The 22,984-nt window shown below is 38.6% G+C and overlaps 1 long non-coding RNA gene, 19 other non-coding genes and 1 pseudogene across 20 annotated transcripts; 1 reads left to right on the top strand and 20 right to left on the bottom strand.

Moving 5' to 3' along the window:
* The first annotated feature begins 3,364 nt into the window (after window positions 1–3,364).
* Window positions 3,365–5,393, top strand: LOC141314721 (uncharacterized). The gene is made up of 4 exons (XR_012350266.1): window positions 3,365–3,422; window positions 3,505–3,656; window positions 3,736–3,925; window positions 4,848–5,393. It is a non-coding gene; the product is annotated as an uncharacterized lncRNA (long non-coding RNA).
* A 1,969-nt stretch (window positions 5,394–7,362) lies between these two features.
* Window positions 7,363–7,481, bottom strand: LOC141314871 (5S ribosomal RNA). The gene has a single exon (XR_012350416.1). It is a non-coding gene; the product is annotated as a 5S ribosomal RNA (ribosomal RNA).
* An 801-nt stretch (window positions 7,482–8,282) lies between these two features.
* On the bottom strand, window positions 8,283–8,401 carry LOC141314873 (5S ribosomal RNA). Its single transcript, XR_012350417.1, has one exon. It is a non-coding gene; the product is annotated as a 5S ribosomal RNA (ribosomal RNA).
* Window positions 8,402–8,485: 84 nt separating this feature from the next.
* Window positions 8,486–8,604, bottom strand: LOC141314874 (5S ribosomal RNA). Its single transcript, XR_012350418.1, has one exon. It is a non-coding gene; the product is annotated as a 5S ribosomal RNA (ribosomal RNA).
* An 801-nt stretch (window positions 8,605–9,405) lies between these two features.
* LOC141314875 (5S ribosomal RNA) lies at window positions 9,406–9,524 on the bottom strand. Its single transcript, XR_012350419.1, has one exon. It is a non-coding gene; the product is annotated as a 5S ribosomal RNA (ribosomal RNA).
* Window positions 9,525–9,608: 84 nt separating this feature from the next.
* LOC141315003 (5S ribosomal RNA) lies at window positions 9,609–9,727 on the bottom strand. Its single transcript, XR_012350547.1, has one exon. It is a non-coding gene; the product is annotated as a 5S ribosomal RNA (ribosomal RNA).
* An 801-nt stretch (window positions 9,728–10,528) lies between these two features.
* Window positions 10,529–10,647, bottom strand: LOC141315147 (5S ribosomal RNA). The gene has a single exon (XR_012350690.1). It is a non-coding gene; the product is annotated as a 5S ribosomal RNA (ribosomal RNA).
* An 84-nt stretch (window positions 10,648–10,731) lies between these two features.
* Window positions 10,732–10,850, bottom strand: LOC141315137 (5S ribosomal RNA). Its single transcript, XR_012350680.1, has one exon. It is a non-coding gene; the product is annotated as a 5S ribosomal RNA (ribosomal RNA).
* A 751-nt stretch (window positions 10,851–11,601) lies between these two features.
* On the bottom strand, window positions 11,602–11,720 carry LOC141314877 (5S ribosomal RNA). Its single transcript, XR_012350421.1, has one exon. It is a non-coding gene; the product is annotated as a 5S ribosomal RNA (ribosomal RNA).
* An 84-nt stretch (window positions 11,721–11,804) lies between these two features.
* LOC141314878 (5S ribosomal RNA) lies at window positions 11,805–11,923 on the bottom strand. Its single transcript, XR_012350423.1, has one exon. It is a non-coding gene; the product is annotated as a 5S ribosomal RNA (ribosomal RNA).
* An 801-nt stretch (window positions 11,924–12,724) lies between these two features.
* On the bottom strand, window positions 12,725–12,843 carry LOC141315148 (5S ribosomal RNA). Its single transcript, XR_012350691.1, has one exon. It is a non-coding gene; the product is annotated as a 5S ribosomal RNA (ribosomal RNA).
* An 84-nt stretch (window positions 12,844–12,927) lies between these two features.
* On the bottom strand, window positions 12,928–13,046 carry LOC141315139 (5S ribosomal RNA). The gene has a single exon (XR_012350681.1). It is a non-coding gene; the product is annotated as a 5S ribosomal RNA (ribosomal RNA).
* A 751-nt stretch (window positions 13,047–13,797) lies between these two features.
* On the bottom strand, window positions 13,798–13,916 carry LOC141314966 (5S ribosomal RNA). Its single transcript, XR_012350509.1, has one exon. It is a non-coding gene; the product is annotated as a 5S ribosomal RNA (ribosomal RNA).
* An 84-nt stretch (window positions 13,917–14,000) lies between these two features.
* Window positions 14,001–14,119, bottom strand: LOC141314879 (5S ribosomal RNA). The gene has a single exon (XR_012350424.1). It is a non-coding gene; the product is annotated as a 5S ribosomal RNA (ribosomal RNA).
* An 801-nt stretch (window positions 14,120–14,920) lies between these two features.
* LOC141315103 (5S ribosomal RNA) lies at window positions 14,921–15,039 on the bottom strand. The gene has a single exon (XR_012350646.1). It is a non-coding gene; the product is annotated as a 5S ribosomal RNA (ribosomal RNA).
* An 84-nt stretch (window positions 15,040–15,123) lies between these two features.
* LOC141314880 (5S ribosomal RNA) lies at window positions 15,124–15,242 on the bottom strand. The gene has a single exon (XR_012350425.1). It is a non-coding gene; the product is annotated as a 5S ribosomal RNA (ribosomal RNA).
* Window positions 15,243–16,043: 801 nt separating this feature from the next.
* Window positions 16,044–16,162, bottom strand: LOC141315221 (5S ribosomal RNA). Its single transcript, XR_012350764.1, has one exon. It is a non-coding gene; the product is annotated as a 5S ribosomal RNA (ribosomal RNA).
* Window positions 16,163–16,246: 84 nt separating this feature from the next.
* Window positions 16,247–16,365, bottom strand: LOC141315026 (5S ribosomal RNA). Its single transcript, XR_012350570.1, has one exon. It is a non-coding gene; the product is annotated as a 5S ribosomal RNA (ribosomal RNA).
* Window positions 16,366–17,166: 801 nt separating this feature from the next.
* LOC141314881 (5S ribosomal RNA) lies at window positions 17,167–17,285 on the bottom strand. The gene has a single exon (XR_012350426.1). It is a non-coding gene; the product is annotated as a 5S ribosomal RNA (ribosomal RNA).
* Window positions 17,286–20,349: 3,064 nt separating this feature from the next.
* Window positions 20,350–20,463, bottom strand: LOC141315229 (5S ribosomal RNA; annotated as a pseudogene).
* An 84-nt stretch (window positions 20,464–20,547) lies between these two features.
* On the bottom strand, window positions 20,548–20,666 carry LOC141315140 (5S ribosomal RNA). The gene has a single exon (XR_012350682.1). It is a non-coding gene; the product is annotated as a 5S ribosomal RNA (ribosomal RNA).
* Window positions 20,667–22,984: the final 2,318 nt, after the last annotated feature.

The following is a 22,984-nucleotide window of genomic DNA, read 5'->3' on the forward strand; positions in this document are numbered from 1 at the left end:
AGCATACTGAGCTCTACTTCTTATTATAGCTCCCTTGCTTTTTTCCTTTTCATACTCCTCTAATTCTGTTTTTAACCTCCAAAAGCACTCTTCACTGTACTCAGGATTATTTTCTATTTTTTCCGCTTCCCCTTTTAATGCATTTTCCAAAGCTTCTGCTTTACTCCTCCTCATAAAATCTCTTTGTTTTGAATACCTAATACTTCTTTTTTTAATTTTCTCTTTCATTCCCTCCCACCATTCACATACATTTTCCTCAAATAGAGAATTCTGCATTTCATAATTTATACATTTTACAATATTTTCTTTATATGCCTCTTCATTTAACAGATTTGCATTCAGACACCACAAACCCCCTCCCCTCGCCTCTTCACTTACACCCATCTTGACTGTCATCACAGCATGATCACTTAAACTGACAAACTTATATTTCACATTTTTAACATATTTTAACATTTCTCTTTTTGCCAAACATAAATCTATACGACTCTGTTTCAAATTACCCATCACCATTTGTCTTCTCGAAAATTCTCTTTTATATGGATTCTCTTCCCTCCACACATCTACTATGTCTTCATTCTGCATCCACTCTGTTAAGAACTTTCTTGACCCATCAGCTTTAAAATTAGCACTACTGGAAGCATCCAGTCTCGTGCACCACACGTTGAAATCCCCAACTACTATACACTTCTCTTTCCATTGTGTCTTCATTTCCTTAAAGACTTCTTTTCTGTCAATCTCTATATTCGGTGCATAAATGTTTATAAGCCTAAACATTTCATTACAAAACTTAAATTCAAGTCCTAGCATTCTCCCATTTCCATCTTTATAAATTTGTTTCACATTTTGCACTCTGTCTCTTTTTATCAAAATCGCCACTCCACATGCTTTTACATTTCCATGACTCACATAAATTTCCCCCTCCCAACTCTTTTTTATATTGTCCATTATATCCCCTGTCCAATGCGTCTCTTGTAGGCATAGCACATCAGCTTTTAACAGTCTCTTCACCCTCTCAAACTTTTTTAGGTCTCTTAGCCCGTTACTGTTCAGACACGCAATGTGCAAAATACCCCACATAGTGATTATCACAGTTTTTAAGGGATTTATACTCATTCCAATTAAATCAAACTCTTACTTTCTGCCTTTTGCTCCTCCAGTCTTTCCTTCTTTCTTTTTTTCAATGTACCTTTCCCCTCACATATATCCCCAGTCAGCAAACAATTTTGGCCCAGATTTGGCATGCATCTGGCACAGCTGGCATTTATCCGGCACTGGCATACAGCATGTGGGCCAAACATGGCCCGAGTTTGGCAGAGATGGTACCGGTTTTAAGGCGGCACACAAGACCTGGGCCAGATGTCAGATGTAGTATTTGGCCCAGATGTCAAATATAGATATGTGGCCCACATAAGATTGGCCATATTTCACCCACATTTCAAATATTTTTTATATAAAATCCCAATGTTTTAATACACAAAGAAGTTTCCATCTTCATGTTTGCATTCTGGGTCTAATGCCTTGAAGTTAATCCAGGCAACAATGAAGATTTAATTATTTAAATTATGAAAATCAACTGTAATTGTTTGATTTCAGTTCATAAGTTTTTTTTATGCCATGAATGTACACCAGTAGACTTTACTTTTCATAATTTATTAACATTTCTATAATGTGATTAAATCCTGCATTCAAAATTATAGCTAACCCTGGTGGATTAAAATGAAATTATGAAACTATTTATTTTCAACACCACACAACATTATTTAATCACAGTCAAAGTAACTATGAAATGTGCAACAGCAACAATACTAATGGCTTTATGGTTTTTATACATTTAAATTTAAATGTATTGTTTTTACGTTTGTTTGTTTACTGGAAAAACTTTTACCCAGCGCGCACCATTCAGGATTTCAAAAACCCGGAAATGCGAAATTAGCCTATCAGAGCCCATCAGAGCAATGTTTTCCAAAAGGCGTTAATTGTCATTTGCAGTGCTTAATGGGATTGTAGTTTTATTTACCCACTTGGCTGTAACACACAGTCTCGTATTTTTGTCTTTTTGACAATTTTTATTTTTATTTTTATTTTATTTCAGATCGAATGTTTTAAATGTTGTGATTCACGTTGTAGCTGGTTGTTATGATTTATCACTTATAACGCTTTAATTAACAAATCTTCAATAAGGAAAAGTGAATACAAATACTCCCGGAACCATATGTCTTTTCAAAAAAGCAGGCGGACGCTGCAGTCTTGCACAGACTTCTGAAACCAAAGCGGTAAGTGCGAACATACGCATATGTATCGTTGCAAGTTTACTTCTTCTTACATTTTGCTTCGGATTTATTAATTAATTGACGTTACACGCGAGTGCCCTTGTTTTAGCAGCACGTGAACGCAGTTTTAATCTACGTGTTGTAAATACAATAAACTATGTCACTAACTTTACTCCTGAAAAAGTCAGTATTTTTCTTATGTCACTTAAATTTAATCGTCTTTGACAGATGATTAGGGTTATAATTAATTGTAATGGTATTTGTTGTTGGAGCCAATGTAACGTTATATATTAAATTACAGATAAAATTATGCATTTTTGTTGTACCAATGTTTTGGAATTTCATTTGTGGTGTATGTCATGTTGAAATTGAGTAAATGCTTGGAAAGGGGTATACATGTTTCTTTATTCTACTTCACCTTGAATGTAATTTATTTGAATTTAACTAAACTATTTATAAATGGGCATCAATAATCATTGTCAATACACTCCAAATGTTACAAGAGATTAATTGTTGTGCAAAAATTGGTATCACCTTTATAGTGACCAAAATGATTACAATAACCAGTTGTTATTGATGTTCAAAAGTGCCTGGAATGACACCCAAATCATTTCAAGTTTTATGTTTAAAATATGCAAACAAAAAGTAATTTGATTTGTTGTATGTTTAAACATAATCAATAATGTGCACATTTTAAATTACAACATGACTAACATTTTATCCAGCATATATGAAATGTTCAAAAAAGAATAGTTATAGATATTTTGTCTGCTTCATAGCCCCATAGGGCCAGAATTAATAGTAATATTTAAAATCACTGTTTTACTTTTTAAATTTCTTCTTTTTGTTATGCTACTTTTCCAGATGACTACAAGAAAGCTAGACGTAAACTACCTCTAGCTGTTGATCACACAGACGTTGATCAGACCGATGGAAGGAACTCACCAATTTCAAAGAAAAAGAAAGTAGGGGTTTGGTTAGATTGTTTGTTTATATTAATGTTTCGCACCACATTTACAAATAAAAGTATATCTTGTAATTGGTAAATGTGTTAGACCTAAGAACATTCTTTTCCCCGGAGAAGATGATGCTGATGCTGATAATAATGAGACAGAAGAACGCCTACATTAACCAAAATTTAAGAGAAGGGTAAGAATCTTCTGCTTTTTAAAATAATAATGTATTTTATCACAGCAGATAAATGACCAAGATATTTTGTACTTTTAAGCAGAATGTATTCCATACCTGATGCTCCAAATATTCCTAGACAGCACAACAAATTAGACCCTGGAAAGCCAAATTAGACCCTAAGCTCTTCCACAGTGCTCCTGACATCCCTAATGATGAGATGGAAGGCATTTAAGGAACAAAGTCAAAAAACAAGTAAGAAGTGTCAGCTTTTTTTAATTACAGTGCATTTTATTACAGCTGTTAAAGGACTAAGATATTTTGTATGTTGCAGGAGGTATGCCTGGCATCATGTTCTCTCTGAGAGCTGTAAATCAAGCACTGAGGCCCTTTTAAGGCATGCCAACGTCGAGGTCAGAAGACCACCCCACAAACGTAGGGATATCCAGGGCACTCTGAACCTTCAAGGCTCCATGAGCCACACTACACCTGGGACATCCAGCAAACATCCAGTTACCAAAGTTGTGAGTATATTGTCTAGCCCTTTTCAGAATGCACTGATAGTGTGTCATGGGATTAGCCTCAGGATCATCTGATTTTGATTAATTCACATTGCCAGTGATTTTTGCAATCTGTGCATGCTCACACACACACACACACACACACACACACACACACACACATAAAAATTCTGTAAAGACATGTGACATCAGGATGTGACAAGTAATGTACAAATAAGTGTTGCGTCTTTTCCACTTTTATGTATATTCCACTTTTTTTCCTCAATTCTTTGTGGAAAAACTACACTATCACTGCTGTTTTTAATTTGATTATATAGTGCTTCATGGGACTGCAGTTATTTCTAAAGCCTTTAAGTACACAGTCTTGTACCTTTTGTCTTTTTGTCCAGTTTTCAAAAATGTTTTTTGTTGTGGAGATTGTCATCACAATTTTTTATATCTCTCTTTATTTAAATGCTTAAAGCATGAATGCACTCTATAAAAGATTTAGAAAATGAAGGAGAGAGAGAACGTTTTATGTATATAGTACCTCAACACAAGCTCAAGGTTGCATAATAAAAACATACACTGAATTTAAAAGAAGTAAAAATAAACAAAATCCCAAGTAGAATTAATCTATACATATTTCACACAGTCATTTTAAGCTAAGTGGTAGTGTGTTCCTGAGATGTGTAAAATTATCTTTTACCCATAGTAGACAGTCAGAATTTGGGCTATTTCAGACAATCTAAACGATGAAGGGCTGGGGGAAGTAAGAAACGATAATTAACTGGAAGATGGGTAGATGGTAAAAGACAATACAGAATGTTTGTCTAAAGGTCATTGGTTCAGTTTTTGTGGTAATATTGTATTTTATCCAATAGCCATGTTACCTGTTACCTGATGCAAAAGCTAATTATACACCATGTGTGCTTGTGTTTTTCAGCGGCTGTGAGGTGCAACTGTCTGACATCTGAGGCCAAAGAAAAATTAATTCATGCCATCATTAAAAGATGGCTATATCTCGCCCCAGACAGAGATGGTGGCCGAAAAGAGAGGATGAAGAATAGAGTGTGTGAGGAGAGTACGACTAGTTAACAGACTTTAGGAATGGATGTTCCAAGGCTCTGTTCAGAGTGCAACTTGTTCATTAACAGAATCATGAATGTTTCAGAGTCATTTGAAGAGTGCTACTTCCTGACCATAAACCTGGACGCTCAAGTGTTATGTGAAGTGAAACTCGATGAGTAGAAACATGGATGTTCAAGTGTATGTCAAGTAAATTTTGTTCCTAATCAGAAACATGGACAGTCAAGCTTTAGACAAAGCATGAAACTTCATGATCAGAAACATGGATGATCAAGTGTTACATTTAAAATAAAACTTCATGAACTAAAACATGGCACAGAACTTCTACTTACTTCATTTTTATTGCAGAACTGACAGGGGAGTGGTATTTCAGAGTTGTTTGAACAACTTTAAAATGTCAGGTGTCAATGCTTTGATGTTAACATGATTAAACATTTGTTAAGAATACTGTCTTTGTTGCGATTATTTATCTAGGAGGTTATGGCTGACATGTGGAACCCATCTGGTCCAGCATATAGGACCAGAATAGAGCCAGCTATGGTTACACAGGTGGCAGAGATATTGATCTCTCATGGCCTTTTTATGGCCCATATTTTGGCTGCCAGGTTTAGTTCACCTGTAGATCAGGCTCAGGTGTGGCTCAGTTTTGGGCATTCTGGTTAAACACTGGTGTTGATATGGTTTACTTAAGGCTGTGTTTTGGTTCAAATGTTACATTTTGATCTGGCCCAATTCAGGGCCAGTTATAGTTAATTTACTTGGCTGAGACTTGGGCCAGTTATGGCCCATGTGTGGCCCTTGTCTGGAATCCAGACCTGGTCCAGTCATGTACCGTAATTCACTGCTGTATTTGGGCCAAGTGAAAGTGGATTGTGTGGCCCATCACTGGGCCAAACCAATTTTGCTATGTGGGTCCATGTCTTCCTCTCCGTTTTTCACAGGATTTTCTATCATTTCTTTCTCCTTTCCTCCCCCTTCGTCTTTCTTCATTCCTCTTCTCTCCAGATGTTGTTCTCCTTGACTTTTAGCATTACCACCTTCTTCATTGTCATTTTTTTCCGTCTTCCCGTTTCCATCTTCACACTCCAGACCTCTCTGATCCATCTCTTTACCTGCTGTTCTTTTTTTCTTCTTTCTCTGTCTCATGATCTGTTGCCCCGCGCCCGCCTCCTCTGGGCTGCTCTCACTCTTAGTATCTCCCCTGTTTGTCGCTCTCTCTTTCTCTCCCCAAGTGCTTTGACTCATCTCTCCTTCAACAATTACCTCTTCCTCTTCTTTTTCTTCACTCTCCAGCTCCTCGTACAGATCTTCCATTATCCCCTCGCCGTTCCTTTCTTCCATCATAGCCGGCGTTTCACACACGCACAGTCCTGGCCGCATTCCACACACTTCACAATTCACCTCTTTGCACTCTCTTGCATAGTGTCCTTGTTTATCGCATCTAAAACACCTAAAGCTCGGGCAGTCCCTCACAACATGTCCCGGTTGTATACACAAACGGCAAACCTTCACTTGTCGGTCATGTATCACCCTAAAGTGTTCTGTCCCTCCGAGCGTCTCAAATTTCGTTGAATAGGGCAACGATTTAACAACATTATTGAACTTAACTTTTAAAAACCTTGTCCCATCCGCAATGTCGGTTCCCGGCCACATTCTCCTCTTGATTTTAGACGCTTCTGTTACTCCCCAATCCTTTAGTTTGCTCAATATTTCTTCATCCTGAATATACATAGGCAATCCTAAGAAAGAAACAACCACCTCCATGCAATCCACTTCCTTCACCATTACACGACTGTTTTTTATCTTCAAACCATCCAGAATTTTTCCTTTTGCCTTCATATCTTCCATTGTTAACTCATACTCTTTTGGAGATTTATACCTGCAACCGATCACTCCTCCGCATTCTTCCTTCACACTCTTTAATAGTTCCATCATTGTGATTCTGTCCTCCCCCTCCATCTCCACCAGCACCGTCAGTTCCTTTCCATAGCTGTGCTCTCCATCTCTCTTGTCCTGCATGTTTCGACCTCTTCCCGTCTCCTGTTGTCCAGCCATTTCTCTTTCCTTGCTGTGTGAGGTATTTATCCCCAAACAGCACGACACTGTTTGAGGATTAAATGACCCCCCAACACGCAAACACTCCTTTGGAGCAGTTTTTCCAAACAATGTGAAAAGAATTGAATCCTTTACTCCACTCAAACAAACACACTCCTTCTTCCTCCTTGCTTCTCTCACTGTACCACTTCCTGTCACCACTAGGGAGCGCTCAAGGTGGTATGGCCATAAGCGAGGGCTGCTCCAAAAAGTGGGCTATTTAAAGATCAGCCTCCGTAAAAGCCAGCATATTATATAAATAGTGAAGAAAAGGCAAAAGCTTACAGCACCTGGTATTCCCAGGCGGTCTCCCATCCAAGTACTAACCAGGCCCGACGCTGCTTAGCTTCCGAGATCAGACGAGATCGGGCGCTCTCAGCGCGGTATGGCCATAAGCGAGGGCTGCTCCAAAAAGTGGGCTATTTAAAGATCAGCCTCCGTAAAAGCCAGCATATTATATAAATAGTGAAGAAAAGGCAAAAGCTTACAGCACCTGGTATTCCCAGGCGGTCTCCCATAAAAGTGTAACAATCGGCCTTATCAGCCGAGTTACAAGACTAAAATGGGGTCAGATTTAACTGTGAGAGATGACTAGTGGTTAAAAGAATGAGACATAAAAGAAAATTGGTTTAAATAGATTTGGTGTATTTACAAGGTTCACATAAAAGACTTTAAAACAACACGATAAAACTAGGTAAACTCTGTTAAAAGAATACAGTTCATTTGTCCATACCCTAAAAACAGGTAAACTCTGTTAAAAGAATACAGTTCATTTGTCCATACCCTAAAAACAGTCCAAGAACCCCAGTGTGTTGATAAGTCCAATGTGAGTGTCCACCAGTGTATATACAATCCACAGAAAGTGTAATCCAAAGTTTGCAGGTGGTGAATGGAAAGGTGAGCTCTAAAATTAGCAACTCCTCAATCCAACAGTTTGGTGACTGTCCTTTGTTTGTCATGCTGCTCTCTTATACAGTTGTACTTCCTGCTTCCTGTCATGTGTCTAGTCACATGACAGGCCAACCATCCATTTATTAAAGACACATACACTTAAAATGTTAAGAGTAATAAAATGGCCTAAAAAACATGTAAAACACTTAAAACTCTATAATACATGTAAATGATTGTAATAAATAGAGCGGTAAAACACGTCTTTCTAAAAGCCAGCATATTATATAAATAGTGAAGAAAAGGCAAAAGCTTACAGCACCTGGTATTCCCAGGCGGTCTCCCATCCAAGTACTAACCAGGCCCGACGCTGCTTAGCTTCCGAGATCAGACGAGATCGGGCGCTCTCAGCGCGGTATGGCCATAAGCGAGGGCTGCTCCAAAAAGTGGGCTATTTAAAGATCAGCCTCCGTAAAAGCCAGCATATTATATAAATAGTGAAGAAAAGGCAAAAGCTTACAGCACCTGGTATTCCCAGGCGGTCTCCCATCCAAGTACTAACCAGGCCCGACGCTGCTTAGCTTCCGAGATCAGACGAGATCGGGCGCTCTCAGCGCGGTATGGCCATAAGCGAGGGCTGCTCCAAAAAGTGGGCTATTTAAAGATCAGCCTCCGTAACAGCCAGCATATTATATAAATAGTGAAGAAAAGGCAAAAGCTTACAGCACCTGGTATTCCCAGGCGGTCTCCCATAAAAGTGTAACAATCGGCCTTATCAGCCGAGTTACAAGACTAAAATGGGGTCAGATTTAACTGTGAGAGATGACTAGTGGTTAAAAGAATGAGACATAAAAGAAAATTGGTTTAAATAGATTTGGTGTATTTACAAGGTTCACATAAAAGACTTTAAAACAACACGATAAAACTAGGTAAACTCTGTTAAAAGAATACAGTTCATTTGTCCATACCCTAAAAACAGGTAAACTCTGTTAAAAGAATACAGTTCATTTGTCCATACCCTAAAAACAGTCCAAGAACCCCAGTGTGTTGATAAGTCCAATGTGAGTGTCCACCAGTGTATATACAATCCACAGAAAGTGTAATCCAAAGTTTGCAGGTGGTGAATGGAAAGGTGAGCTCTAAAATTAGCAACTCCTCAATCCAACAGTTTGGTGACTGTCCTTTGTTTGTCATGCTGCTCTCTTATACAGTTGTACTTCCTGCTTCCTGTCATGTGTCTAGTCACATGACAGGCCAACCATCCATTTATTAAAGACACATACACTTAAAATGTTAATAGTAATAAAATGGCCTAAAAAACATGTAAAACACTTAAAACTCTATAATACATGTAAATGATTGTAATAAATAGAGCGGTAAAACACGTCTTTCTAAAAGCCAGCATATTATATAAATAGTGAAGAAAAGGCAAAAGCTTACAGCACCTGGTATTCCCAGGCGGTCTCCCATCCAAGTACTAACCAGGCCCGACGCTGCTTAGCTTCCGAGATCAGACGAGATCGGGCGCTCTCAGCGCGGTATGGCCATAAGCGAGGGCTGCTCCAAAAAGTGGGGTATTTAAAGATCAGCCTCCGTAAAAGCCAGCATATTATATAAATAGTGAAGAAAAGGCAAAAGCTTACAGCACCTGGTATTCCCAGGCGGTCTCCCATCCAAGTACTAACCAGGCCCGACGCTGCTTAGCTTCCGAGATCAGACGAGATCGGGCGCTCTCAGCACGGTATGGCCATAAGCGAGGGCTGCTCCAAAAAGTGGGCTAGTTAAAGATCAGCCTCCGTAAAAGCCAGCATATTATATAAATAGTGAAGAAAAGGCAAAAGCTTACAGCACCTGGTATTCCCAGGCGGTCTCCCATAAAAGTGTAACAATCGGCCTTATCAGCCGAGTTACAAGACTAAAATGGGGTCAGATTTAACTGTGAGAGATGACTAGTGGTTAAAAGAATGAGACATAAAAGAAAATTGGTTTAAATAGATTTGGTGTATTTACAAGGTTCACATAAAAGACTTTAAAACAACACGATAAAACTAGGTAAACTCTGTTAAAAGAATACAGTTCATTTGTCCATACCCTAAAAACAGGTAAACTCTGTTAAAAGAATACAGTTCATTTGTCCATACCCTAAAAACAGTCCAAGAACCCCAGTGTGTTGATAAGTCCAATGTGAGTGTCCACCAGTGTATATACAATCCACAGAAAGTGTAATCCAAAGTTTGCAGGTGGTGAATGGAAAGGTGAGCTCTAAAATTAGCAACTCCTCAATCCAACAGTTTGGTGACTGTCCTTTGTTTGTCATGCTGCTCTCTTATACAGTTGTACTTCCTGCTTCCTGTCATGTGTCTAGTCACATGACAGGCCAACCATCCATTTATTAAAGACACATACACTTAAAATGTTAAGAGTAATAAAATGGCCTAAAAAACATGTAAAACACTTAAAACTCTATAATACATGTAAATGATTGTAATAAATAGAGCGGTAAAACACGTCTTTCTAAAAGCCAGCATATTATATAAATAGTGAAGAAAAGGCAAAAGCTTACAGCAACTGGTATTCCCAGGCGGTCTCCCATCCAAGTACTAACCAGGCCCGACGCTGCTTAGCTTCCGAGATCAGACGAGATCGGGCGCTCTCAGCGCGGTATGGCCATAAGCGAGGCCTGCTCCAAAAAGTGGGCTATTTAAAGATCAGCCTCCGTAAAAGCCAGCATATTATATAAATAGTGAAGAAAAGGCAAAAGCTTACAGCACCTGGTATTCCCAGGCGGTCTCCCATCCAAGTACTAACCAGGCCAGACGCTGCTTAGCTTCCGAGATCAGACGAGATCGGGCGCTCCCAGCGCGGTATGGCCATAAGCGAGGGCTGCTCCAAAAAGTGGGCTATTTAAAGATCAGCCTCCGTAAAAGCCAGCATATTATATAAATAGTGAAGAAAAGGCAAAAGCTTACAGCACCTGGTATTCCCAGGCGGTCTCCCATAAAAGTGTAACAATCGGCCTGATCAGCCGAGTTACAAGACTAAAATGGGGTCAGATTTAACTGTGAGAGATGACTAGTGGTTAAAAGAATGAGACATAAAAGAAAATTGGTTTAAATAGATTTGGTGTATTTACAAGGTTCACATAAAAGACTTTAAAACAACACGATAAAACTAGGTAAACTCTGTTAAAAGAATACAGTTCATTTGTCCATACCCTAAAAACAGTCCAAGAACCCCAGTGTGTTGATAAGTCCAATGTGAGTGTCCACCAGTGTATATACAATCCACAGAAAGTGTAATCCAAAGTTTGCAGGTGGTGAATGGAAAGGTGAGCTCTAAAATTAGCAACTCCTCAATCCAACAGTTTGGTGACTGTCCTTTGTTTGTCATGCTGCTCTCTTATACAGTTGTACTTCCTGCTTCCTGTCATGTGTCTAGTCACATGACAGGCCAACCATCCATTTACTAAAGACACATACACTTAAAATGTTAAGAGTAATAAAATGGCCTAAAAAACATGTAAAACACTTAAAACTCTATAATACATGTAAATGATTGTAATAAATAGAGCGGTAAAACACGTCTTTCTAAAAGCCAGCATATTATATAAATAGTGAAGAAAAGGCAAAAGCTTACAGCACCTGGTATTCCCAGGCGGTCTCCCATCCAAGTACTAACCAGGCCCGACGCTGCTTAGCTTCCGAGATCAGACGAGATCGGGCGCTCTCAGCGCGGTATGGCCATAAGCGAGGGCTGCTCCAAAAAGTGGGCTATTTAAAGATCAGCCTCCGTAAAAGCCAGCATATTATATAAATAGTGAAGAAAAGGCAAAAGCTTACAGCACCTGGTATTCCCAGGCGGTCTCCCATCCAAGTACTAACCAGGCCCGACGCTGCTTAGCTTCCGAGATCAGACGAGATCGGGCGCTCTCAGCGCGGTATGGCCATAAGCGAGGGCTGCTCCAAAAAGTGGGCTAGTTAAAGATCAGCCTCCGTAAAAGCCAGCATATTATATAAATAGTGAAGAAAAGGCAAAAGCTTACAGCACCTGGTATTCCCAGGCGGTCTCCCATAAAAGTGTAACAATCGGCCTTATCAGCCGAGTTACAAGACTAAAATGGGGTCAGATTTAACTGTGAGAGATGACTAGTGGTTAAAAGAATGAGACATAAAAGAAAATTGGTTTAAATAGATTTGGTGTATTTACAAGGTTCACATAAAAGACTTTAAAACAACACGATAAAACTAGGTAAACTCTGTTAAAAGAATACAGTTCATTTGTCCATACCCTAAAAACAGGTAAACTCTGTTAAAAGAATACAGTTCATTTGTCCATACCCTAAAAACAGTCCAAGAACCCCAGTGTGTTGATAAGTCCAATGTGAGTGTCCACCAGTGTATATACAATCCACAGAAAGTGTAATCCAAAGTTTGCAGGTGGTGAATGGAAAGGTGAGCTCTAAAATTAGCAACTCCTCAATCCAACAGTTTGGTGACTGTCCTTTGTTTGTCATGCTGCTCTCTTATACAGTTGTACTTCCTGCTTCCTGTCATGTGTCTAGTCACATGACAGGCCAACCATCCATTTATTAAAGACACATACACTTAAAATGTTAAGAGTAATAAAATGGCCTAAAAAACATGTAAAACACTTAAAACTCTATAATACATGTAAATGATTGTAATAAATAGAGCGGTAAAACACGTCTTTCTAAAAGCCAGCATATTATATAAATAGTGAAGAAAAGGCAAAAGCTTACAGCAACTGGTATTCCCAGGCGGTCTCCCATCCAAGTACTAACCAGGCCCGACGCTGCTTAGCTTCCGAGATCAGACGAGATCGGGCGCTCTCAGCGCGGTATGGCCATAAGCGAGGCCTGCTCCAAAAAGTGGGCTATTTAAAGATCAGCCTCCGTAAAAGCCAGCATATTATATAAATAGTGAAGAAAAGGCAAAAGCTTACAGCACCTGGTATTCCCAGGCGGTCTCCCATCCAAGTACTAACCAGGCCAGACGCTGCTTAGCTTCCGAGATCAGACGAGATCGGGCGCTCCCAGCGCGGTATGGCCATAAGCGAGGGCTGCTCCAAAAAGTGGGCTATTTAAAGATCAGCCTCCGTAAAAGCCAGCATATTATATAAATAGTGAAGAAAAGGCAAAAGCTTACAGCACCTGGTATTCCCAGGCGGTCTCCCATAAAAGTGTAACAATCGGCCTGATCAGCCGAGTTACAAGACTAAAATGGGGTCAGATTTAACTGTGAGAGATGACTAGTGGTTAAAAGAATGAGACATAAAAGAAAATTGGTTTAAATAGATTTGGTGTATTTACAAGGTTCACATAAAAGACTTTAAAACAACACGATAAAACTAGGTAAACTCTGTTAAAAGAATACAGTTCATTTGTCCATACCCTAAAAACAGTCCAAGAACCCCAGTGTGTTGATAAGTCCAATGTGAGTGTCCACCAGTGTATATACAATCCACAGAAAGTGTAATCCAAAGTTTGCAGGTGGTGAATGGAAAGGTGAGCTCTAAAATTAGCAACTCCTCAATCCAACAGTTTGGTGACTGTCCTTTGTTTGTCATGCTGCTCTCTTATACAGTTGTACTTCCTGCTTCCTGTCATGTGTCTAGTCACATGACAGGCCAACCATCCATTTACTAAAGACACATACACTTAAAATGTTAAGAGTAATAAAATGGCCTAAAAAACATGTAAAACACTTAAAACTCTATAATACATGTAAATGATTGTAATAAATAGAGCGGTAAAACACGTCTTTCTAAAAGCCAGCATATTATATAAATAGTGAAGAAAAGGCAAAAGCTTACAGCACCTGGTATTCCCAGGCGGTCTCCCATCCAAGTACTAACCAGGCCCGACGCTGCTTAGCTTCCGAGATCAGACGAGATCGGGCGCACTCAGCGCGGTATGGCCATAAGCGAGGGATGCTCCAAAAAGTGGGCTATTTAAAGATCAGCCTCCGTAAAAGCCAGCATATTATATAAATAGTGAAGAAAAGGCAAAAGCTTACAGCACCTGGTATTCCCAGGCGGTCTCCCATCCAAGTACTAACCAGGCCCGACGCTGCTTAGCTTCCGAGATCAGACGAGATCGGGCGCTCTCAGCGCGGTATGGCCATAAGCGAGGGCTGCTCCAAAAAGTGGGCTATTTAAAGATCAGCCTCCGTAAAAGCCAGCATATTATATAAATAGTGAAGAAAAGGCAAAAGCTTACAGCACCTGGTATTCCCAGGCGGTCTCCCATAAAAGTGTAACAATCGGCCTTATCAGCCGAGTTACAAGACTAAAATGGGGTCAGATTTAACTGTGAGAGATGACTAGTGGTTAAAAGAATGAGACATAAAAGAAAATTGGTTTAAATAGATTTGGTGTATTTACAAGGTTCACATAAAAGACTTTAAAACAACACGATAAAACTAGGTAAACTCTGTTAAAAGAATACAGTTCATTTGTCCATACCCTAAAAACAGGTAAACTCTGTTAAAAGAATACAGTTCATTTGTCCATACCCTAAAAACAGTCCAAGAACCCCAGTGTGTTGATAAGTCCAATGTGAGTGTCCACCAGTGTATATACAATCCACAGAAAGTGTAATCCAAAGTTTGCAGGTGGTGAATGGAAAGGTGAGCTCTAAAATTAGCAACTCCTCAATCCAACAGTTTGGTGACTGTCCTTTGTTTGTCATGCTGCTCTCTTATACAATTGTACTTCCTGCTTCCTGTCATGTGTCTAGTCACATGACAGGCCAACCATCCATTTATTAAAGACACATACACTTAAAATGTTAAGAGTAATAAAATGGCCTAAAAAACATGTAAAACACTTAAAACTCTATAATACATGTAAATGATTGTAATAAATAGAGCGGTAAAACACGTCTTTCTAAAAGCCAGCATATTATATAAATAGTGAAGAAAAGGCAAAAGCTTACAGCACCTGGTATTCCCAGGCGGTCTCCCATCCAAGTACTAACCAGGCCCGACGCTGCTTAGTTTCCGAGATCAGACGAGATCGGGCGCTCTCAGCGCGGTATGGCCATAAGCGAGGGCTGCTCCAAAAAGTGGGCTATTTAAAGATCAGCCTCCGTAAAAGCCAGCATATTATATAAATAGTGAAGAAAAGGCAAAAGCTTACAGCACCTGGTATTCCCAGGCGGTCTCCCATCCAAGTACTAACCAGGCCCGACGCTGCTTAGCTTCCGAGATCAGACGAGATCGGGCGCTCTCAGCGCGGTATGGCCATAAGCGAGGGCTGCTCCAAAAAGTGGGCTATTTAAAGATCAGCCTCCGTAAAAGCCAGCATATTATATAAATAGTGAAGAAAAGGCAAAAGCTTACAGCACCTGGTATTCCCAGGCGGTCTCCCATAAAAGTGTAACAATCGGCCTTATCAGCCGAGTTACAAGACTAAAATGGGGTCAGATTTAACTGTGAGAGATGACTAGTGGTTAAAAGAATGAGACATAAAAGAAAATTGGTTTAAATAGATTTGGTGTATTTACAAGGTTCACATAAAAGACTTTAAAACAACACGATAAAACTAGGTAAACTCTGTTAAAAGAATACAGTTCATTTGTCCATACCCTAAAAACAGGTAAACTCTGTTAAAAGAATACAGTTCATTTGTCCATACCCTAAAAACAGTCCAAGAACCCCAGTGTGTTGATAAGTCCAATGTGAGTGTCCACCAGTGTATATACAATCCACAGAAAGTGTAATCCAAAGTTTGCAGGTGGTGAATGGAAAGGTGAGCTCTAAAATTAGCAACTCCTCAATCCAACAGTTTGGTGACTGTCCTTTGTTTGTCATGCTGCTCTCTTATACAGTTGTACTTCCTGCTTCCTGTCATGTGTCTAGTCACATGACAGGCCAACCATCCATTTACTAAAGACACATACACTTAAAATGTTAAGAGTAATAAAATGGCCTAAAAAACATGTAAAACACTTAAAACTCTATAATACATGTAAATGATTGTAATAAATAGAGCGGTAAAACACGTCTTTCTAAAAGCCAGCATATTATATAAATAGTGAAGAAAAGGCAAAAGCTTACAGCACTTGGTATTCCCAGGCGGTCTCCCTTCCAAGTACTAACCAGGCCTGACGCTGCTTAGCTTCCGAGATCAGACGAGATCGGGCGCTCTCAGCGCGGTATGGCCATAAGCGAGGGCTGCTCCAAAAAGTGGGCTATTTAAAGATCAGCCTCCGTAAAAGCCAGCATATTATATAAATAGTGAAGAAAAGGCAATAGCTTACAGCACCTGGTATTCCCAGGCGGTCTCCCATCCAAGTACTAACCAGGCCCGACGCTGCTTAGCTCCCGAGATCAGACGAGATCGGGCGCTCTCAGCGCGGTATGGCCATAAGCGAGGGCTGCTCCAAAAAGTGGGCTATTTAAAGATCAGCCTCCGTAAAAGCCAGCATATTATATAAATAGTGAAGAAAAGGCAAAAGCTTACAGCACCTGGTATTCCCAGGCGGTCTCCCATAAAAGTGTAACAATCGGCCTTATCAGCCGAGTTACAAGACTAAAATGGGGTCAGATTTAACTGTGAGAGATGACTAGTGGTTAAAAGAATGAGACATAAAAGAAAATTGGTTTAAATAGATTTGGTGTATTTACAAGGTTCACATAAAAGACTTTAAAACAACACGATAAAACTAGGTAAACTCTGTTAAAAGAATACAGTTCATTTGTCCATACCCTAAAAACAGGTAAACTCTGTTAAAAGAATACAGTTCATTTGTCCATACCCTAAAAACAGTCCAAGAACCCCAGTGTGTTGATAAGTCCAATGTGAGTGTCCACCAGTGTATATACAATCCACAGAAAGTGTAATCCAAAGTTTGCAGGTGGTGAATGGAAAGGTGAGCTCTAAAATTAGCAACTCCTCAATCCAACAGTTTGGTGACTGTCCTTTGTTTGTCATGCTGCTCTCTTATACAGTTGTACTTCCTGCTTCCTGTCATGTGTCTAGTCACATGACAGGCCAACCATCCATTTACTAAAGACACATACACTTAAAATGTTAAGAGTAATAAAATGGCCTAAAAAACATGTAAAACACTTAAAACTCTATAATACATGTAAATGATTGTAATAAATAGAGCGGTAAAACACGTCTTTCTAAAAGCCAGCATATTATATAAATAGTGAAGAAAAGGCAAAAGCTTACAGCACCTGGTATTCCCAGGCGGTCTCCCATCCAAGTACTAACCAGGCCCGACGCTGCTTAGCTTCCGAGATCAGACGAGATCGGGCGCTCTCAGCGCGGTATGGCCATAAGCGAGGGCTGCTCCAAAAAGTGGGCTATTTAAAGATCAGCCTCCGTAAAAGCCAGCATATTATATAAATAGTGAAGAAAAGGCAAAAGCTTACAGCACCTGGTATTCCCAGGCGGTCTCCCATAAAAGTGTAACAATCGGCCTTATCAGCCGAGTTACAAGACTAAAATGGGGTCAGATTTAACTGTGAGAGATGACTAGTGGTTAAAAGAATGAGACAAAAAAGAAAATTGGTTTAAATAGATTTGGTGTATTTACAAGGTTCACATAAAAGACTTTAACCCCCTGGGGTCCAAACACGCGTATACGCGTTTTGTGGCAGTTTCCCAAAAGGAACTTCAATTACTCGGTCATTTCTGATTGTACAGATAAAAGCAGTACATCAATCGAATCTGTAAAGGGTCTACTTTTATTTGTATATACTCACAAAACCAAAAAAATATTGTGATTTCACAAAATAAAGAAAACAAAAAGGGTGTGCTGTCTGCCGCGTTGATCTCCGTGATCTTCATTCAGAAACGCGTCATTAAAATAGATTATAACTCAGCCAATACACAACACAGAGACATGAGCAATATATCTAGAGGAAGCTTGATATCTATACTTTCAAATGAAGTAATGTAATATCGAAATCAAATATTCTGTGATAAAGTAATCCGTATGAAACCAACACGATGTCCAGTCTCTCTTGTCTGCTTCATTAGTTTTAATTAGATCACGCCCAAGAGCGATTCTCTTTTCAAATTCAAATCGTCCACGTGAGGGCGCCGCGCCAAAAGTAGACGCCCACATCACGGTAAACAAAGGAGAAAGCAGTTTCTTTTCTTTCAAGTTAGTCCTTTCTGGAAGAAGATGGGCTGTCAGGAATAAAACTTACTTCAGAAGATGAACATTATATGAGACACAGCGTGAACCAGCAGAGGAAATATTTACACAAGTAAGTTTTTTTCTTTTATTAGCCTGCTTGTTAGTTGTTACTGTGACAGAATGTGCACACATTTTACCAGTTAAGACTTTTTGCCAACTGTATTTCCTGACTACAGCAAGTGAAACATTATAAAGTATGTTTCATTTCACTGCATCTAAATGTCTCATGTCTCAGGATGTTTCGACCCCCTTTGGTCGAAAAACGCGCCGGCGCGTTTTGAGGCACGCTTTTGTAATAACGCCGAAAAGAATGTAAAATTCTCCGTCAGTTTTGATCGTACAAATACAACCAATACATCATTCGAAACTGTAGAGTGTATATTTTTATTTGTATACACTGTGCTTTTATGAAAATAAGAAAACAGACAGGGCACACGCTCTGCCTTCACTGTCTCTGTTATATCTTTTCACTGACTCATAAATGAAACAACCTAAATCTCAGTGATTACGTGCCTCACAAACATAATGCATATACTTGTAGAAAGCTTGAAATGTTTACGTTTACATAAACCAATTCAAATAAAAAACTAATATTCTCTTTTTAAGTAATCTGTATGAAAGGTAGAAGATGTATGGTTTCTCCTGTATCACTTCATTACAAACCTCACACCTGTATTTATCTTGCACTGTTTTTATTTGCAACTGTTATACACCTATACACTTACCAGTCAAAGGTACTTTTTTAAAGAAAAATAATTATCTAATTTTGTGAAATAGGTTTACTATGTAAAAAAAACTGCTCACTTAAAAAAAAAAACTTTTAATAATAAAAAGTTTGGCTGGTAGTGTATGTATTTTCTCCATGTTAGCTCTGTCTTTGTCAGATCACTGTGTTGCTCACATCTACTTGTTTTCTTTGCAGTTTCTGCTGTTCCCCGTTTTCCTGTGTTCAAGTTTCCTGCGAGTGATTTGGATATTGCACCCACGACATCTTGACTTCTGTGTTGTTTATTACTTTTGTTCCTAATAAAAAGTTTAACTGCACTCACAAGTGAATCTCAAGTTATTTTACGTGATAGTTAAATATATTCAAAATACGCTTCAAACAAAATATTTATTTTGTCCTTTCATTTTTCCTTTATTCTTTCTGTTGTTTCCTCTTAGTCAACATCCGACTGAATGGCTCATTATGCGGCTCATTATGCAGGTCTTTGTCTTCTCAGGTGTAAATCACAGCATTATTCATGATGATTCACGCCTTCTCGCATACAGCCATTCGAAACAAAAAGTGTCTTCAAAAATGTAAATCTATATACTGTTTTGTGAAAACAAGTGAACTAGATGATTTTCACATCGTTTGGTAGAAAAAAACCAAGCCTACCACATCCAATTCTCGAAAGTCCCGAGAACCAATATTCTGTATGTGTTAGATGGCCTTATTTCAGTGACTCCAAAAATTTAGTTTTTCACTATGCACGCATAAACGTTGTTTTCTCAAAAACTTAAAAATGTACATTCATGCTGCTTACATATTTTTGTAGTCCAATTTGTGCTAATTACAATGTATTTAGATTCAGGATATTAATATGTTTTTAACATACTGAAAAAAGCACAAATGTCAAGGCATGTCAAAACTTTTTCAGGGCCCCAAAACACCCTCAGACCCCAGAGGGTTAAAACAACACGATAAAACTAGGTAAACTCTGTTAAAAGAATACAGTTCATTTGTCCATACCCTAAAAACAGGTAAACTCTGTTAAAAGAATACAGTTCATTTGTCCATACCCTAAAAACAGTCCAAGAACCCCAGTGTGTTGATAAGTCCAATGTGAGTGTCCACCAGTGTATATACAATCCACAGAAAGTGTAATCCAAAGTTTGCAGGTGGTGAATGGAAAGGTGAGCTCTAAAATTAGCAACTCCTCAATCCAACAGTTTGGTGACTGTCCTTTGTTTGTCATGCTGCTCTCTTATACAGTTGTACTTCCTGCTTCCTGTCATGTGTCTAGTCACATGACAGGCCAACCATCCATTTATTAAAGACACATACACTTAAAATGTTAAGAGTAATAAAATGGCCTAAAAAACATGTAAAACACTTAAAACTCTATAATACATGTAAATGATTGTAATAAATAGAGCGGTAAAACACGTCTTTCTAAAAGCCAGCATATTATATAAATAGTGAAGAAAAGGCAAAAGCTTACAGCACCTGGTATTCCCAGGCGGTCTCCCATCCAAGTACTAACCAGGCCCGACGCTGCTTAGCAGAACAGACGAGATCGGGCACTCTCAGCGCGGTATGGCCATAAGCGAGGGCTGCTCCAAAAGGTGGGCTATTTAAAGATCAGCCTCCGTAAAATCCAGCATATTATATAAATAGTGAAGAAAAGGCAAAAGCTTACAGCACCTGGTATTCCCAGGCGGTCTCCCATCCAAGTACTAACCAGGCCCGACGCTACTTAGCTTCCGAGATCAGACGAGATCGGGCGCTCTCAGCGCGATATGGCCATAAGCGAGGGCTGCTCCAAAAAGTGGGCTATTTAAAGATCAGCCTCCGTAAAAGCCAGCATATTATATAAATAGTGAAGAAAAGGCAAAAGCTTCTCAGGATTGCATATTTGGTGGTTATTTTGTGATAGAACGAAAATTCTCTGAAAAATTTAGACTTTTGTGACAGAAAAATGCATAAAAAATATATATGGCATTTGGATGGCACCCGGTGGCTGTTTGTGGTATAACGCCCTAAACAAACTTTCACAGGAACCTTATTTTTTTTCATATCAACTTCAAATTTGGAACATAACTTATTTAGATGTGAGGCTTCAATTTAATATCAACTTTAGGATAAAACCTGTTATGTAAAATATGTATTTTATATAAAATATAATAAAAATTGTACAGTGCATTTTATTTACAGTAAATTTAAACTTCTATAATTTGTTGCTACTTTATTTATTTTTTTAAATTCCACTTCTGCAATAATCTGCTGATTGTCTTCTTTAAAAAGAGACCAACCTTAGATCTGTATTCCAAAGTGTTCATGAATTACAACAATTGAAGTTAGGATAGTGCACGTTCACGCATATTTAAAAAAATGGGGGTGACAGTTAAGGGGTTAAAGATCAGCCTCCATAAAAGCCAGCATATTATATAAATAGTGAAGAAAAGGCAAAAGCTTACAGCACCTGGTATTCCCAGGCGGTCTCCCATAAAAGTGTAACAATCGGCCTTATCAGCCGAGTTACAAGACTAAAATGGGGTCAGATTTAACTGTGAGAGATGACTAGTGGTTAAAAGAATGAGACATAAAAGAAAATTGGTTTAAATAGATTTGGTGTATTTACAAGGTTCACATAAAAGACTTTAAAACAACACGATAAAACTAGGTAAACTCTGTTAAAAGAATACAGTTCATTTGTCCATACCCTAAAAACAGGTAAACTCTGTTAACCCTCAAAGACCGAGACAGCCGCCGGCGGCTAAAAATAACTATTGTTCTTAAATGTTTAATAACTTTTGAACCGCTTATCCAATTTGAATGCTTTAAAAAGTATCGTAAAGTACAGAGTCTACTCTTTTCAGTGATATCGCATTTGTCTCATTTGGATATTCAGAGGCTCCGTGGTAAGCGTGATTACGTCATCACATTTCCTCAGCACTGATTCGTCAGATGAAATCAATACGTTTTGGTCCTCTGAGCCAAACAGGAACGATTGTTGATGCTTAGTCCCACCCCTGTGCCCCGATTGGTTCAAACTGTCATCTATTCAACCAATAAACATAGGTTTTGGTCTTTTGAACCACCGATTAGTATGTTTCTTTGCAGATCTGAACAGACGCAAAGTGAAAGCAAAGTGCGTCTTGCGTGCATGAAAACAAACGCAAAATAACACATTTGCATGACAGCATTCTTTGAAAATGTACAGAAATACTCACGACAGAGCCCTTTGACGTAAAACAAACCAAAAACAAGGATGAAACAGCAGTAGATATCGGATAAAGCACTGGAATGTGGGTTTTCGGTCACTAGGCGATGTCCCGGTAAAATAGATTCCGACGCAGACTACAGCCAGCAGATCCATCTATTTGGTTGTTATATTATGTGACTAATTATTATATAGTTTTTAAAGATTATTTGTACTATTTTTTCGGTTGCACTCTGTATATTTCTCTCTCATTTTGTGTGTAGTTTGTGAATAATTTGGATTGTTTATTTTTTTGTTGCACAAGACAATTTGTGCAATTTTTCTTGTGCTACTTTCTACACTATTTGTGTTTATTGTTCATCTTTTGGATTAAGAATATATTTATCTGAAAAAGTAAATTATTTTTACTGTGTTTTGCTATTATTTAACACTGTTTCTGCGATGACTTTACTCCTGAAACGTTTTTGGACAGGTCTATATTGTCAGTAAACGAAATGGGCCTGTTTTTCACTGAAAAGCGCCTAAATAATATTGTAATAATTGGCTATAACTTGCTTGGGGAATGTTATATATAGACAAAATTTTATTTGGAAGTGTAAAACACCTAAATACAAATTTTTAAAGAAAAAAATCCAAACTTCAGAAGTTTTTGTTTGAGTACACAGTAAAAAACACCCAATTGTTGGTAGCGTTTTTTCCTAAAATTCTGGAAATTCACAAATTTTTAGAGAAAACAAAAGGAAATTTGTAATTTTAAATTAGCTAGACATAAAGTTCAAGTTCTTATGTTTATAATGATATATGACAATTGATGCTGACTGCTAGAATAGGTCTGAAAAAACAAAGAAATATACAGGTGCCTCAGGTGCCCCAAAAATGTTCTAGGTCTTTAAGGGTTAAAAGAAT

The sequence above is a fragment of the Garra rufa genome, unplaced genomic scaffold (assembly GCF_049309525.1).
Source record: "Garra rufa unplaced genomic scaffold, GarRuf1.0 hap1_unplaced_013, whole genome shotgun sequence".
Classification (NCBI taxonomy): domain Eukaryota; kingdom Metazoa; phylum Chordata; class Actinopteri; order Cypriniformes; family Cyprinidae; genus Garra; species Garra rufa.